The 16,680-nt window shown below is 40.4% G+C and overlaps 1 protein-coding gene across 4 annotated transcripts in view; it reads right to left on the reverse strand.

The window, feature by feature from the left end:
- lrfn2b (leucine rich repeat and fibronectin type III domain containing 2b) overlaps positions 1–16,680 on the reverse strand; it is a 143,219-nt gene that overhangs the window by 51,002 nt on the left and 75,537 nt on the right. For 3 of the 4 annotated variants that reach the window (XM_030047128.1, XM_030047127.1, XM_030047130.1), the window contains one exon: positions 6,235–6,335. The exons of the other annotated variant lie outside the window; for it this stretch is intronic. The gene's annotated coding sequence lies outside the window, so the exon portion shown is untranslated. The remainder of the gene's footprint in view (positions 1–6,234; positions 6,336–16,680) is intronic. 4 annotated transcript variants of the gene reach the window in all.

Raw genomic sequence — 16,680 nt, forward strand, 5'->3', positions numbered from 1 at the left:
AACAAACCAAAACACAGCTCATTCTCAATATTTTGCAACCGACGTGCAGGAAAAAAATAAAAAACCACAAAGAGAGGCGAGGACGGGTTTACAAAGGGAAACTGACAGCGGGAATGCACGCGGGAACGCGAGCGATTACGAAAAGGAGCGTTCACACTAAACATATTTGGATTTAATTGGCAAGGCGTCTCCGGACGCAAGTGTCAGTTTCCCTCGGAGAGACCGGCTTCGTGGTTTGTTAAGAGGCGGGGACGTAATCCAAACCAGCTGCAGGAAATGACCGCAAAACACACGGCGTCGCGTGCACGAGGGGACGGAGCCAAAGGGTAAGGTAAGGTAAGATAAGATAAGATAAGATAAGATAAGATAAGATAAGATAAGATATTCCTTTATTAGTCCCACAGTGGGGAAATTTCAAGCATTACAGCAGCAAAGTGGATAGCAACACTGCAAAAACTCAAAATCTTACCAAGATTATTTGTCTTATTTCAAGTCGAAAATGTCTTATTTCTAGTCAGAATATCTCATTACACTTAAAATAAGACATGATCACCTCAGAAGTAACTTGTTTTTAGACAACTGTCTCTTGTTTCAAGTGAAAATTTGCTTGTTTCATTGGCAAAATTTGCCATTGGAAAAAGTGAAAATTCACTTGAAATACCGTATTTCACCAATTAATCGCCCGGCCGCAAATAGCCGCCGGGTTCTTATAAACGCCTGGGGTCTGCACGCATTTTGCGTATTAAACGCCCACCCGAATAACCGCCGGGGCGATTATTTGCATTATATGTAGGTAACCCAAAGTAAGGCTATTCACCTTATTTTTGCAGAAGTAAACAGTTAGCCACACAATAACTGTGCGGCACCTCCGTTTTCTGTCAAAATAAGAGCGCTAGCTAACGTTAGAACAAAAGGGTGTACCGTAATATTAAATCGACCGACTGAAAATATGTTGGACAGTAGCTGTCATCACGATAATGACCTGGTGCAAAAATAAATAAAGGCCTGCAGCGAATAGCCGCATGGTTCTTTTAAACGCCCGGGGTCCAAGTCGATTTTGCATATTAAACGCTCGGGCGATTAATTGGTGAAATACGGTAAGTGAAAATTAGCTAGAAACAAGAAACAAATTTTGCCAATGAAACAAGTGAAAATTGTCTAAAAACAAGTTACTTCTGAGGTGATCATGTCTTATTTTAAGTGTAATGAGATATTTTGACTAGAAATAAGACATTTTCGACTTGAAATAAGACAAATATTCTTGGTAAGATTTTGCGTTTTTGCAATTTACAGTATAAACAGATAATAAATAGCAGCAAGCAATATAAACACTATAAACAAGGATTATAGAAAAAAAAATAGAAATATGAATGGCGCGCGATCGCCAGCAGGTGCTCGTTGGTGCTCGACAGACAGAATAAACCTGGGGCACGCTGGGAGCAGAGGTGAGCTGAGGTGAGGTGAAGCTCAAAGCCTCCTCCATGCAGGAGCCGAGGAGTGACTGCGGTACGAACACCAGAGAAGGTAAATTAAGGCAAAGAGCTCAGACGAGTCCATCATGCTTAGCTCAAGTTCCACCGACTGGAATCCGATTTGTTTTGACTTCTTCTATGGTAACCTGTCAGCCTGCCAGGTTACCAAAACTCTGCCCAGCAAACGAGCCACTTCCCAGCCTTTTTTTTTTTTTTTTGAAACTTTTCATGCAAAGTCCACATTTGGGCAGCCTGACACGAATTATGGCTCCGACCAGAGAGAAGAAGCTGTCAGCGTAATCGCATCCTGAAGCTGCAACCATCGCTGTCCTCCATCCTAACAAGCTATTTAGTCTCATTTTCAGTGTTAAAAGTGTGTACCTGAGTGCACATATATACATAAAGTACATGCCAGCTGTCATACAAAAAGCATACATACCAACATACATACTCTTTTTTTTTTTTTTTTGTTACGCAACCAGTATCCAAAACATTCACTAAACAAAAGGCCAAAAATCTCAATTTTTTCAAAGAATAAATTATAAGGCATCTGTAATTTTTTTATGATTTTGATCATTTGCTGTTATCAGCATTTTCTATTTAGTATGTATCAAATATCTTATTTTTAAACATTGTTTTTAAATGGGCAACATTTTGCTCTCTTTGATATTATTGGGTAAGCTATTCCAAAGCTTCACTCCACAAACAGATATGCACATACTTTTCAGTGTGGTACGAGCAAACGGTTGTTTTAACTTCCCTCTCCCTAGTTTTACAATCCACAAGATCCGAAAATTTCAATACTCTTGATTTGAGAAACAATTCATCTTTTGAAATGTTCTTTAGAGATTAGATAATCCCACTTGTATCCACTATGGCTTTGCTTGTTTCAGGAATTTTCCTCAGAGCAAATATAAAATGCTGTTGAAATAATGCAGAATGAGGATCAGGAAAATGGCACGGGTCGAAAAAATTCTGGAAACATGATTAGATTAAATTACCTAAATGGAGCTTCTTTTTTTTGCCACATTGCCCAAACATGCACAGCACTCTGATGTGAAGGCTGTGTAGGTAGGTATACTTGGTCTTTAACTGCCTTTTTTTTTATTGACTTCTCCACATGTTTGTGTTTTGTTGTGTTACTCTGTGTTTGTGCGGTGATATTTTTGTGGGTTAAACATTTTCTACGAAGCAGGAAAGTACATGAGAGATTTGCCGGCTGGCACGTCAAATCTGTGATGCTCCGTATCTCTGCACTGCACTCCACCCGGATATAACCTTATAATTCCACGCTCACAATTTATAGCCGACTGTCTATAGTGTGTGTGTGTGTGTGTGTGTGTGTGAGAGAGAGAGAGAGAGAGAGAGAGAGAGGGAGCTCCAGCTGTCCTTGCTCCATGTGTCAGCATGTTCTGTGACACTCCTCAAGTTGTCACTGCGTGTCTGCAACAAAGTCACCAAGACTTCGCTGCAGACAGCAAGTACTTGCACGCTCATCGTAACAAGCAGGGGAATACATTCCTGCGGTTCCAAAAAAAAAAAAAAAAAAAAAAAAAGCAGTGATGACACTACAATCTTTCACTTAAGTAAAATTAACAACACCATAATGGAAAAATACTCCAAAGTAAAAGTCCTTGAACCACACTGCAAAAACTCACCAAGAATATTTGTCTTATTTCAAGTCAAAAATGTCTTATTTCTAGTCAAAATATCTCATTATACTTAAAATAAGACATGATCACCTCAGAAGTAACTTGTTTTTAGACAATTTAGAAAATTTGCTTGTTTCATTTGCAAAATTTGCCGGTGGAACAAGTGAAAATTCACTTGAAACAAGTGAAATTGTCTAAAAACAAGTTATTTCTGAGGTGATTATGTCTTACTTTAAGTTTGATGAGATATCTTGACTAGAAATAAGACATTTTGACTTGAACTAAGATAAATATTCTTGGTAGGATTTTGAGTTTTTGCAGTGCATTAACCTGTCAAGTACCTTAACTATTTTAATCTTGTAGCTCTAACTGCTGCACATCCTGTCATCCTGCTAGTTTCCGCCCTAATAATGCAGCACGTTTGATGTGTTGCATGAAAAATCTTCCTCTGCAGAGTAGCCAGTGACTCCAGCCGTCAGGTAAATGTAACGCCGGAAAAAAGTATGAAGTCTGACAAAATGGAAAAGCGACGCGAAAAGTGCAAGTGGCACTTCGCTTAAGCACAATACTTGAGTGGAAGCACTTTGTCCACTTTGCACCTCTGCCATCCACTCCCAGGTGCATTCAACATTCTTCATAAATGTTTCTAGCTTTTATTTTATTTTATTTTATTTTATTTTTTTTATTTGGCTGGATCTTCCTCGTCCTCGGTGCAGATTGACTCTGAGTGCGACAGTGCATGGACGCCCTTTTGGATAAAGGAGGAATCGGATGCCGGTGCCCTTAAAGCCAGCCGCCTATTTACTCTTAAGGGCATCTTTGGGGTTTGGCTTTGCAGAGTGATGAACCCCAGAGAGCTACTGTAACACATGCTGAACCCTCACTATCACACATCAGCTGCACACACACATACAAACACACACACACACCGCACTCGTCTGCACATTAATGAGTGCAGAAACAGTCCAGAAGCAACTATTTAACCTCCTGAACTGAGCACAAGCAAACACAGCAGCTTGACTGTTCCAGCTGAGCCACTGGCATATGTGAAAACTGTTTTTACAGTCATAGCTTAAAGTCTGCATTTTCATTTCTATTTTTAACTCATGCTTTCACTGGGATGATTTTTTTTTTTTAATATATATACATATTTTTTTATTTTAATTTGATACAGCAGCAGCGAGCAGATCTGGCTTTCACCGCACAACTCTGCCCAGGTTTTGAGACGTAAAACAATTTATTCAGTTTGAAGATAAGGCGACGAGGATATGCACACTGTGGGTTTTGGATGGAAATTAGGATGTATCCAAATGGAGAACGGTATCTCGGTGTGCTTTAAAACGTTGGAGGAGTGTTTGGTCCTTTGACACGGGCGGCAGGTGAGCTGCAAACGCTGATATATCAAGTCCAAAAGATGCAGCCTGTTTTTTTTTTTCCCTACAGCGCAGCCTCAAGACGCTTCCAGTTACCGCTTCCCCTGTTTCCGCAGCCATTTCCTTGGGACTTTTTCGGGAACGTGAATCCCCAAAGAGCTTGCAGTCGGCTCCGAAAAATAATCTAACCCTGGCGTCAGCCCTGCGGTCGGCTCTGCCGCTCGAAAGGAAATACACTGAGGGTCAATCCCGGCTCAGCTGGCTCCATCCAGGACGGCAGCACGCCAGCAAACATCTGTGAATTATGGTCCGCTGCCCGATTTTGACCCATTACAAAATTAAATCGAGACAATGAAACATAAAACCCAAAATAGGATCAAGTCTATATGGTGCAGGCAAATTTAAAAAATTACAACCGAGGTGATTATCTCAATAATTTGACCTTTTACCGGAACTAGATCTGGGTTAGTGTGTATTAGGTCGCCTGCTGTTGACATTTTCCTCTTCATGACTCTAAAATACACACTGCAAAAAAAAGAATCTCCATCTAAACAAGTTATTTAGTCTCATTTATCAGTCTTGAGCTCTTGTTTTTCTAAAAACAAGGTAGAATATCTGCCAGTGCGATGGGATAATCCCACTTGTTTCTGTTTTCTTGACTCAAGTGTAGCCAGCTGATCTGTCTTAGTCTGTCTTGTTTCAACAGATTTATACTTGTTCGCAGAAAAAAAAAAAAAAAAAAAAAAAAAAAATCCAGAAACAAGTGAAACTGCATTGGAGAAGAAGTGGGATTATCTCATCCCGCTGGCAGATGTTTACATCTGGTTTAGGATAAACACGATTTTACGACTAAGCAGGAGACTAAATCATGGGGCTCTGGGACTTTGACTCAGTTTGATTCACATTTTAGCTGTTGGCGATTTGATTTAAGATTTATTTTCTATTTTGGAGCAATTCATTTTGAGTTTTTTTTTTTTTTTTTTTGAGGAGTCACTGATTTCATTTGGTATTTTTAGCAAAATGTAAAATCCATTTGCCTTTTTTCTTCTGAAATGGAAATTAATTAATTAATTAATTAATTAACAGATAACAGAATTAATTTAACATTATTTATAAGATATATATGAAAAACTTGATTAAAGCCCCCATGAAATGACCTCACATGACTTCTGCTTCCTGTAAAACAGAGGATCTTAAATGGCGACGTCATCATCCTGCACTGGTGGGTGTCAATCACAATTTCAGCCAATAAAACCTTCACAAATCTTTAAACATCCTCTCTCATCCACCCATCCCTTTGAATAAAAATGTGTTTCTGTCCCAAAATGATTCCCTACTGGGTCAGCGTTAGGGTTTGCACTTGTGAATGATCCTTCCCACACATCCTGTTTCAACAGGAAGTACTTAAAATCAAGACAATAAGAGTGTGTTTCATAAGGTGTTGAACCAAAGTGTTCAGTTAGACCACAACATCCATACAGTCTGTTTTTCTGAACGCATGGAACTGAATCATGAGGATTTATTAGTGATCCATCAGTGCGGCGTCTGAGCTGCCACAACGCGACTGGAGGATTTGTTAACATGAGGGTTTCTGCAGCGCTCTCCTGGCTGAAAGTGTTTTGGGGGCTGAGCTGAAGCCTGTGTCCTCGTCTGATTCCCTCTGAGTCCCACATCGTTGTGATGCAGGTGAGCGCAGAGCGGCTGCCTGTCTCCTCTCCGCTCCCTGGCAGCTCTTACCTGTACTGAGCTGTCTCTCTGCCATAGGTTCACTCGTGGGGCTCGGCCCGCTAATCACGGCCTCCTCGTCTTTCACTCCCACACCAACAGAAACAGACAACCTGGAGAACACAGGATGACAGCGCGCTGTCAGGTCGGACATGCCGGAGCGCTCCAAAACAAACGCAGGCAGTCGCGCGTGCCGCCTCGTGCAAACACGCCGGCAGAGACGCGCCGAGCGCAGCCATGCACGCATGCAAACAAACACGGAGACATGCAGCACACGCACGCTGCATGACGGGCGTGAAGCCGCGAGACACAAAATAAATAAATAAACAGACAAAAGTTTGGTGGACTCCTGTCGTGTTGGACTCGCAGTCTGAAGCGCTTGTTGGTGTCACGATCACCAACATTTCAATACTTTACCACTACTGGGAAATATCGAATTCAGCATCCAATGCCACATTTAATACTTTCACCAAATACACTTTTAATATCCACACATTATATTCCATATCGCTGCTGTCCAACCAAAACCTTGTATCTACATTCTGTCAACTTTTTAAAAACTAAGGAAAACTGTCTTGTCTCTGGGTTGATGGCTGTACATTTTTCAGTTTATATAATTCGTTTTGTCGGGGTTTCATAACTCTCTGAACCCACAGAGGAGCAGGTAAATACTCCAACTCATCTAAAACATGAAAATCACCTAAATTGGAGCTATAAGGTTTTCACCTGACAGTGACGATATGTGGTTTTGGAGTAGAAGTAGAAGAAGAAGAAGGAAGAGGATCGTACAAGGGCTGGGCGATATGGTTGGAAACAATACATAAACTTTTTGCGATATTGATATATATCACGATATGACTTTTACGCAAAATCATGTTAAAGGATCAAATTGATGTGATGTCAAAGCACATTTTTTGTCACGAAACCGCCAAATCACCAAATTGTCACATTATGACTCGACCCAAAAACAATGAATAATGACATTGAACTGTTGCTACATAAATAAAAATAAAAAAATAGCAAATAGATTAATCAACAATAATAAAAAAAGTAATAGTTAGATGCAGTTGTAATCACAGGCCTTTCAATTAGCTATCACATGCCTACAGTGCAGTACCTACTAGCACACACTTAAGAGACATGCAAGCAGACATGTGCACATACAAATGGACACACACACACACACACACACTGAAGGCTCTGATTACACCCACTTGTACATGAACACTGCGGCCTCGATCAGCTCAGAGTTAAGTTAGCTGAATTAGACGTTCGGCTGAAATAACTTCCTGTGCGGCGGTGATAAATTGCGAAACGATCGGTTCCTCTGAAGGCAAAATCCTCCTGAGATCAATTCCTGTAACACCGCCGTCGCCGTAACTAGTCTCCACGGGCGGCCTGGTGGGAAGGAGATGAATGGGAAGGACCTCGGGCTCCCGCTGTGTCGACCTCTACACCTAATTTACACATTCTGCATTTCAGGTATTTAGCTCGAGCTTTTATCCACGGCGACTCGCAATGAGCTTCACTTTTCGGAACATGTTCTTGTGTAGGTGCAATCCAGTGCAATAAAAATAAATAAATAAATTAAATAAACAGGTAGTCAACCTATTTAGCCACAAACTCGGTGCTAAAATCTTGTTTTTCTTCAGATAAGGTAAAAATTATTATTTGTCTTATTTCAAGTAAAAAAAAAAATCAAATTTTCACTTGTTTCAAGTGAATTTTCACTTGAAACAAGTGAAAATTGTCTAAAAACAAGTTACTTCTGAGGTGATCATGTCTTATTTTAAGTGTAATGAGATATTTTGACTAGAAATAAGACATTTTTGACTTGAAATAAGAAATAATCTTGGTAAGATTTTGCGTTTTTGCAGTGTAGGATGTGATAATCCCACTTGTTTCAACTTGCTTCTAGAATTTTCTCAAATCAAGCGTCATTTTCTTCATCCTAGTGGGCTAATCTGCCTTATTCTCACTGCAAAAACGCAAAATCTTACCAAGATTATTTGTCTTATTTCAATTCAAAAATGTCTTAATCTTGGTAAGATTTTGAGTTTTTGCAGTGCTGACTTGTTTCAACATATTTATGCTTGTTCCCGTCAGAAACATGCAACACAGCGTTGGAAACAAGTGGGATTATCTTGTCCAAAATGGCAGATTTTTCCAGTTTTTTGAAGAAAAGTTTGGCGAAGTGCTACAGCTTAAAAAAAAAAAAAAAAAAAAAAAAAAACATGGACAAGTGAGGAATAAAAAATAGAAATGCTTTTTTTTTGGATTTTGCTGTTGTTATTGTTGGTGGTTTTTATGTCAAATCTGTTTATCCAGCTTCATAACCCCTGGCCCACCTGAGTTCATGGAATCTGAATTTGACCACAGGATGCCCTCGGAGGGGATTTGCTACTCATCATTTTCCCCTGGCGCTGATGTACCTCGGGAAACGGGGGAGACAGGGGAGCAGTGTGTGTGTGTGTGTGTGTGTGTGTGTGTGTGTGTGTGTGTTGTGGTGGTGGATTTTTGAACAGCTTTGTGTCGGTGAATTCACACAGTGCAGAACAGTACCTCAGGCAGACCTCATGTCAATATCTGCAAATCCTGTCTGGGAGAATAAGCCGATGAGATGCACTGACACGGCGGTCTGATCTCAGAATCATTTACAGAATGTAAATAGGATGCAAGCATCGAGCGCCGACCCGTCAAAACCAGCTTTGTGACAGCCGCGTCTGCATATTCAGCCGTCTCGCAACAGTTGAGCGATCATATCCCCGTCGCATTATATGTGGCATTAGTTTTTTGTTGTTTCAAAAATAGAAATATCAAAAACGCTCCATCGCATGTGAGGCCTGGGATGAAATGGAAAACTCTGGGCGCGGAAATCCGTCCACGCCGACACCGACTACAGACGCGATCACAACTGGGGCCTGTAGCTGTTCCAGTGGAGCTGCTCAGTGGGGAGCCATGATGCCTTCAGGTGCACTGGCGTTACCGGTGAAACAATCAATGATCAATCGATTGGTGCATTGTAGGGCTGGGCGATTTGGACACATCAAACGTCACATTATCTTCGTCTGAATACCTCGATATCAATATTGTGATGACTTTACTTATGAGATTTTTGATAAACAATCATCAGAACCATAGTAGAGGCAAAAAACAGACTAAAAGAATTGGGTGAGGTTATATTTGGTGACCATGGTTCTGCGAGTAAAAAAAAACAAACAAACTTTCATTTCCTCCTTCTGCTATATTTCATGAGGGTCTCTTTGAACATTTCCAGCACTGGGATGGAGATGAAAGTGGTTGAATCTTTTCTATGAACAAATAAGACCTGAGTTGAAATAATTCAGGTTTACTGGAAAAAAAAAAAAAAAAAGAAAAGTCAAAAGTGCATCAGCAACGAGTCCCACAGCACACCGCCTCAAAAAAAACAAACAAACAAAACAAAACAAAACACAGATTTCAGCAAATATGGCTCAGTATTTTATTTCCCGATTACAACCACTGATCTGTGATGCTATAATATATTATACTGAACATATTCCAGGAGGTTTTGCAGCTCGAGATGGCCTCTTCACCATAGTAACAGTTAATGAGGCTCATGGGGAGTGACTCTGACATGCCGAATGCCATTTCTCAGAAATGAAGCTGAAAAATTTAAGAAGTGACAGTCGTAACATTTTATATAGTATGGTTTATTTATCCACAGGACCCCCGTGAGTCGTTGTTGAGTGATACTGAGGTATATTTATAAGTAAAATTACAAATGTGGAAAAACTATGGGGAGGATACTTCCAGAACCTGCTGCACCGTCCACTTTGTAAATCTATAATTTCAGAGAACTGCATTTTTTTTTCACTGTAATGCAGCTTTTAAATCCAGGAAAACACAACAGTCACATCATATCACGACATCCAAAATTAAACATGATAACTAATTAGTACCACAATATCAATACAGTATTGATATACCGCCGAGCCCTAGTTGATTGACAGACACTTCATTAATTTCAATTTCAATAACTGATCAATGATTTCATCCATTTTTCAAGTTAAAATCCCAAACATCTGCTGGTTAAAGCTTCACTCAGATGGTACAATTAGCTCACTTCTCTTTGATTATACCATTATGAAAATGAATGCTCGGTCAGACATGGGCACTGCTAACTTCCTGTGAGCATCTATAATTTTTCGCCTACACTTGATAGACTAAGCTGTACATATTTATTGAAAAAAATCGTCACCACGCTGGAAATAATCATTAGTTGCATTCCTTCAGTGTGTAATTTTATGACACGCAGGATCTTGCTGATGAAAAAGAAAGATATATATATATATTCATAAAAACAAAGCTCATATTTAACCCGCACTCAATAATTCAATGAATCCTGCCATCAAAAAGCAGCATGTGGAGGCATAATGTTGGTCAAACCTATATTGCACACGCATGAGAGCAACTAAGCACAAAATGAGATCAAACCCGGCGCGGCATATGATCTCAGCCTAACGTGTCTCTGATGTCGACAACAAAGCAGACATGGATACAGCACAAGTAAAGCTCTGATTCTGTATTTATCTGACCGGCTGACATATGCTAAATGAAGAATTTGACCTGGAGGTGGAAAAAAAACACTGGCCTCAGTGTTTACAAAGACGCTTCACAGTGTCAGACTACCCATGACACACACACTGCGCGGCGTTGAGAGCTCAAACAGAAATATTTCTACCGTCTAAAAATATCTGTAATCGCACAAATCAGCGGTATGTGAAGTCGCAGTGCAGCAACGGTGTTTCGACGGGGAGGGAAATGAAATGCAGAGCGGTAATGAATGAGGACTTTTAACGCCGGTTCATCACACACGGAAACAAGGGGAGGTGAAATTTCCGATGGCACAGTATGGTTAGAAAGCAAGACCCGGGCGCTAATACGCCGCGGCGCAGCGGGAGGCCACCGCCGCCGCCGCGAGAGAGAGAGAGACGGGGGAGCTTCACACAGAAATGGAGGTAATCCGTTCTGACAGAAAATCGCTGCCGCACGAAAATGTTTAATAACCTACTTTCAATAATTACACTGTGGTACACCTGCAAAGCTCATTAGCTCCAGGTTATCAAGATGAAGGATTCACAGCCTTTTTTATAAGTCAATTAAAAGAGATGAAAGATAATGAATTTGATGGAAGGGTTTAATAGCTTTTGTGTTACACGCCGTGTTGAATAGGGAAAACCATTTTCAAAGGGATTCACCCTCCCCACCATCACCACCACCTCCCAAAAAAAGGAAAGATGGAGGGGAGGGGGGGACGAATGCAGAGCTATTTTCTTCACGAGCATCCAAAGTCTGCTGGTGCTAATAGCAGCAATGACACAAGCTTGTTAAACTCAGGCAGGACAATGTCAATTACCCTCTTTGTTTTTGTCACCTCACTTTTCATTCCACTCTGATGGCTACGAGGGGGGGGGGTCTGCTCTTTCCCATCTTGAATAAAACCTTCCTCGGTGTCAGTCTTCCTCTTTGATGATCAGGCTCCCCCAGATTAGGTACTTAAATGCCCCCGTACTACAATGAAAAATTCAACAGGAGGTAAGAGCTTCTTGTTTTGCTCACCACTTGAATTATCGCCGGCTCTAATACACATTCCACATTCACCGTCTCACATTTATACATTGTCTGGGTATACATTCCCATTCCCTTCGCATAATATTTCAACTAATGGCAACCTAATGGAAGCGTTCTTCCGCGGGCCGTCTCCTGCAGCAGGATCGTGCATCCTGAGCGACGCGCCGCACGTACGAGCTGAGTCACCGTACACTGCAAAAACGCAAAATCTTCATTACATTCTCATTCTCAACCTCATTACACTTAAAATAAGACATGATCACCTCAGAAGTAACTTGTTTTTAGACAATTTTCGCTTGTTTCAAGTGAAATTTGCTTGAAACAAGTGAAAATTTGCTTGTTTCATTGGCAAAATTTGCCAGTGAAAAAAGTGAAAATTCACTTGAAATAAGTGAAAATTAGCTAGAAACAAGAAACACATTTTGCCAATGAAACAAGCAAATTTTCACTTGAAACAAGAGACAATCGTCTAAAAACAAGTTACTTCTGAGGTGATCATGTCTTATTTTAAGTGTAATGAGATATTTTGACTAGTAATAAGACATTTTTGACTTGAAATAAGACAAATAATCTTGGTAAGATTTTGAGTTTTTGCAGTGTAATCATCCGGCTTGAGCTGGTGCAGAAACAGCTAAACAGGACGGCACACGCAGAAACAAGAGCCGACGAGCGCTCGTTTTCCTTATACACTGCAAAAACTCAAAATCTTACCAAGATTATTTGTCTTATTTCAAGTCAAAAATGTCTTATTACTAGTCAAAATATCTCATTACGCTTAAAATAAGACATGATAACCTCAGAAGTAACTTGCTTTTAGACAATTGTCTCTTGTTTCAAGTGAAAATTAGCTTGAAACAAGTGAAAATTTGCTTGTTTCATTGGCAAAATTTGTTTCTTGTTTCTAGCTAATTTTCACTTATTTCAAGTGAATTTTCACTTTTTCCACTGGCAAATTTTGCCAATAAAACAAGCAAATTTTCACTTGTTTCAAGTGAATTTTCACTTGAAACAAGTGAAAATTGTCTAAAAACAATTTACTTCTGAGGTGATCATGTCTTATATTAAGTGTAATGAGATATTTTGACTAGAAATAAGACATTTTTGACTTGAAATAAGACAAATAATCTTGGTAAGATTTTGCGTTTTTGCAGTGTAATAATCATGTGGCCTTAATTTTGCCCGATTCAGGCGGTGCATAAATATTACACCTCCGTTTCACAGTGTCGGTGAAAGGCCGGTGACACAGAAAACCTTTTATCCACCATTTGCTATGGCTTTCATGTTTGGCTTTAAAGGGATACTCCAACATTTTGGGCAAAACACCCCCTTTCCAACTCATCCAGAGTGAGACGAGACGTTCGATACCATTTTCACCTCTCCAGTGGTTCGGTTCTCGTGGGTAGCATTTTGTGTTAGCTTAGCATAAAGACTTGAAGTCTATGGGAGTTGTTAGCCTTGCCCCATAGAAAAGTGGAAAAAATAAACCTTACAGCAACTCTGGAGCTAGCTTGTTTACACAGTGGATCATGCGCATTAGAAATACATCTCTGGAATCTTTTTTTTAGAAATCTGGAGACGTTTTAGGGGAAGTTGGATGGATCTATTGCAGTGATCCATGCACTGTTGAAGGTACAGGAAGATCCAGCACAAATTGACTTCTCCCAACACGATTCCCATAGACTTCCAGTCTTTTTGCTAAGCTAACACAAACAAACTACCCATAGAAACTGAACCACTGGACGTACAGAGGTGAAAATGGTATCAAACATCTTGCCTCAAAACTTTGGACTGTTCCTTTAAAAGAAAGAGACTCTCGGTGTGATGCAATGTGGCTCCCAAATACAATAGACCTGGCTGGTTTAGACATTTGTGCATTTGTGTTCGATGGAAACTATTTCCTGCAGAGGAACACCAGCAAACTGAATCTATCCACCCCGAGGGAGGGCAGTCTCACTCGGAGAGATGCAGTTTGCCGGTGTTCTTCGGCAGGAAATAGTTCCCAAAGAAAATCCTGGACCCCGAGGCCTGTGGATTATGCCGGGTGTGTGTCCCAGTGTTTCTGGGAAGAGTTGCTGCTGCTGGTTTTCCACATGTGAGTTTGAGTTACAGCACTCGTCCAGCTGCATCGTATTGTGGCGCCGGGAGGCAGGGGCAATCATGGCAGACTGGAAACCTCGCCAGATCACACAGAAACTACCTGAATGGACAGACTCTTTTACTTTTTTTCATTGTATGTCTTGCAGACTGACTTTTGGGAAACGTTTTGCTTTCTGTCCCACAGCAGCAGAGACGGGACAAGACGGGACGAGGATCTGTTTCCTACGAAGAATAGGCGTAATTAAAGTGCAAACTCCTCTTTATTCTCACGATTTAGCTCATTCTTAAGACCACTAGCCTTGCCAACATGAATTCTGAGGACAAAACTCTGATCTGCACAAAATGAAGGGAGATTTAAGAGATTTACACTGTCCTGACACCGCTGTGCTCTAAATGTCACAAGACATTATTTGACACCATCCTTGAAGCGAGCGGTCTCTCTTTGCTTTTGTTACTGTCTCAAGCAGGTCACTTTGGGGCAAAAACGAGGTAATACACTGCAAAAACTCAAAATCTTACCAGGAATATTTGTCTTATTTCAAGTCAAAATGTCTTATTTCTAGTCAAAATATCTCATTACACTTAAAATACAATATGATCACCTCAGAACTAATTCACCTCAGACAATTTCACTTGTTTCAAGTGAAAATTCACCTGAAACAAGTGAAAATTAGCTTGTTTCATTGGCAAAATTTGCCAGTGGAACAAGTGAAAATTGTCTAAAAACAAGTTATTTCTTAGGTGATCATGTCTTATTTTAAGTGTAATGAGATATTTTGACTAGAAATAAGACATTTTGACTTGATATAAGACAAATATTCTTGGTAAGATTTTGAGTTTTTGCAGTGTGCAAAAAAAAAAATAAAAATCTATCTCAACAAAGTATGTAATAGGTACAGTGCCGAGAAACACCTGAGTCTTCAAAAAAAGTTTTTAAAAAACACAATTGCACTTTTTACTTTGTTGAAACAAGTGATAAAATCATGAAAGGAGAGAGATTACGCCATGGGAGCGGCGATAACGTCACTCGCTTCGTGAACTTCTGGAAACCTTGATTTGCATTGGGAGCCAGGGAGATCTGCCTCGCTCCCCAGGCAAGAGTGTATCGCTTATTTTAAGAAAAAGTAAGATGTTTGTGGCAGCTTGTTAAGACGGGCATTTCTGCAGTGTAGACACTTCCGCTGCAACAGGACATTCCTCTTTTGTTTAGTTCCTGCTTGTCCCCTGCATGTCAGCCTCGCAAGACAATTCTGGGCTGACATTTTGGGGTCACCGAGCAAACATCCCAAAAAAAGAGCCCTCACAAGTCGATTTTCTAGGGACAAAGTGTGCCTGTGCTGCCCATCGCTGAAATATTAATCTTAACCAAATCCGATCCCCGGTGATTCTGACTCTAAAGCAGCCAGATTATACGAAACACCTCCTGGAAAGCCATTTTAAATGACAAAAACAGAAGCTGAATTAAAAAGGACGTTACTCCCGGTGGCCACATCCATGAGGACGGGGATCTGTGCTATTTATATTTATATTTCACTCTGCTCTGTATTGTTCCGGCCCTTACTAACCTTTATGGATAAGCTGTGTGCTTCATCCTAACAATACCGCCAGCCATTCTCAGCCACGAGGCTTGAAAACATTGTACTTTGATTTAAAACAGTATAATCCCGAGTATATGAGGGGAAGCATTAGCCTGAATGATATAGAAAAGCAGGCATGTGGATGGTTGTGATTGGTTTGGATCTCTGTGCCTGGCGGTGAAAGATGAACTTAAGGTTCAAGGTTTAACTCAGGCCAACACTGTCATATCTAACCCAATGTTTACCTAAAAAAAAGCTCTGTCCCAACCTAACCCTAATGTGAAAGACAATGGCTTTTTCCCGGCCTGAGCCCAACTGGAGCCAACAAGCTTTAACTCTCATATTATGTTTGGGGTCAATTTGACCCCATTCAATGTTTAATGTCTCTAAATAAATGACTAACATATATATATACACTACTCACAAAAAGTTAGGGATATTCAGCTTTCGGGTGAAATTTCAGGATGAACCTAAAATGCATTATAACCTTTACAGGTGAACTTAATGTGACCTTCTGTAAACTTTTGAATGCACATGTCCAACTGTTCAGTGTTTCAGTACTTTTTGCACAAGTTGCTGTTCTCTAACAAGGAGTTTAACGGCAAAATTCACATCAGGTGTTTGATGCTCCAGCTCATCGAGGTCGTATCATTAGGGAACGGCTGCTGGAGACTGGGGTACCTCAGATGGAGTGGCCTGCACTTTCTCCAGACCTGAATCCCATAGAAAACCTATGGGATCAGCTGAGTGGCCGTGTAGAGGCTCGGAGCTCTGTACCCCAGAACCTCAATGTCCTGAGGGCCGCCCTTCAAGAAGAGTGGGTTGCCATGCCTCAGCAGACAATAAGTCGACTTGTGAACAGCATGAGACGTCGTTGTCAAGCTGTAATTGATGCTCAAGGGCACATGACAAGTTATTGACACTGACATTTTTTGTTGTGGTATATCCACCACTGTTGTTGGCTTTTGTTTCAAGAAATTGTTTGAGATGAGGAAATCACCAGTGTATGCTTCTACTTAAATGCCCTACTTTCATGATATAATATCACTGTAGCGTGAACTTTTTACATTTTCCATAAATTTCACCCAAAAGCCAAATATCCCTAACTTTTTGTGAGTAGTGTATATATATATTTGCTTCATATTTAATGAGTTTTCCTAATGTAATGGGT

The sequence above is a fragment of the Myripristis murdjan genome, chromosome 24, assembly GCF_902150065.1.
Source record: "Myripristis murdjan chromosome 24, fMyrMur1.1, whole genome shotgun sequence".
Classification (NCBI taxonomy): domain Eukaryota; kingdom Metazoa; phylum Chordata; class Actinopteri; order Holocentriformes; family Holocentridae; genus Myripristis; species Myripristis murdjan.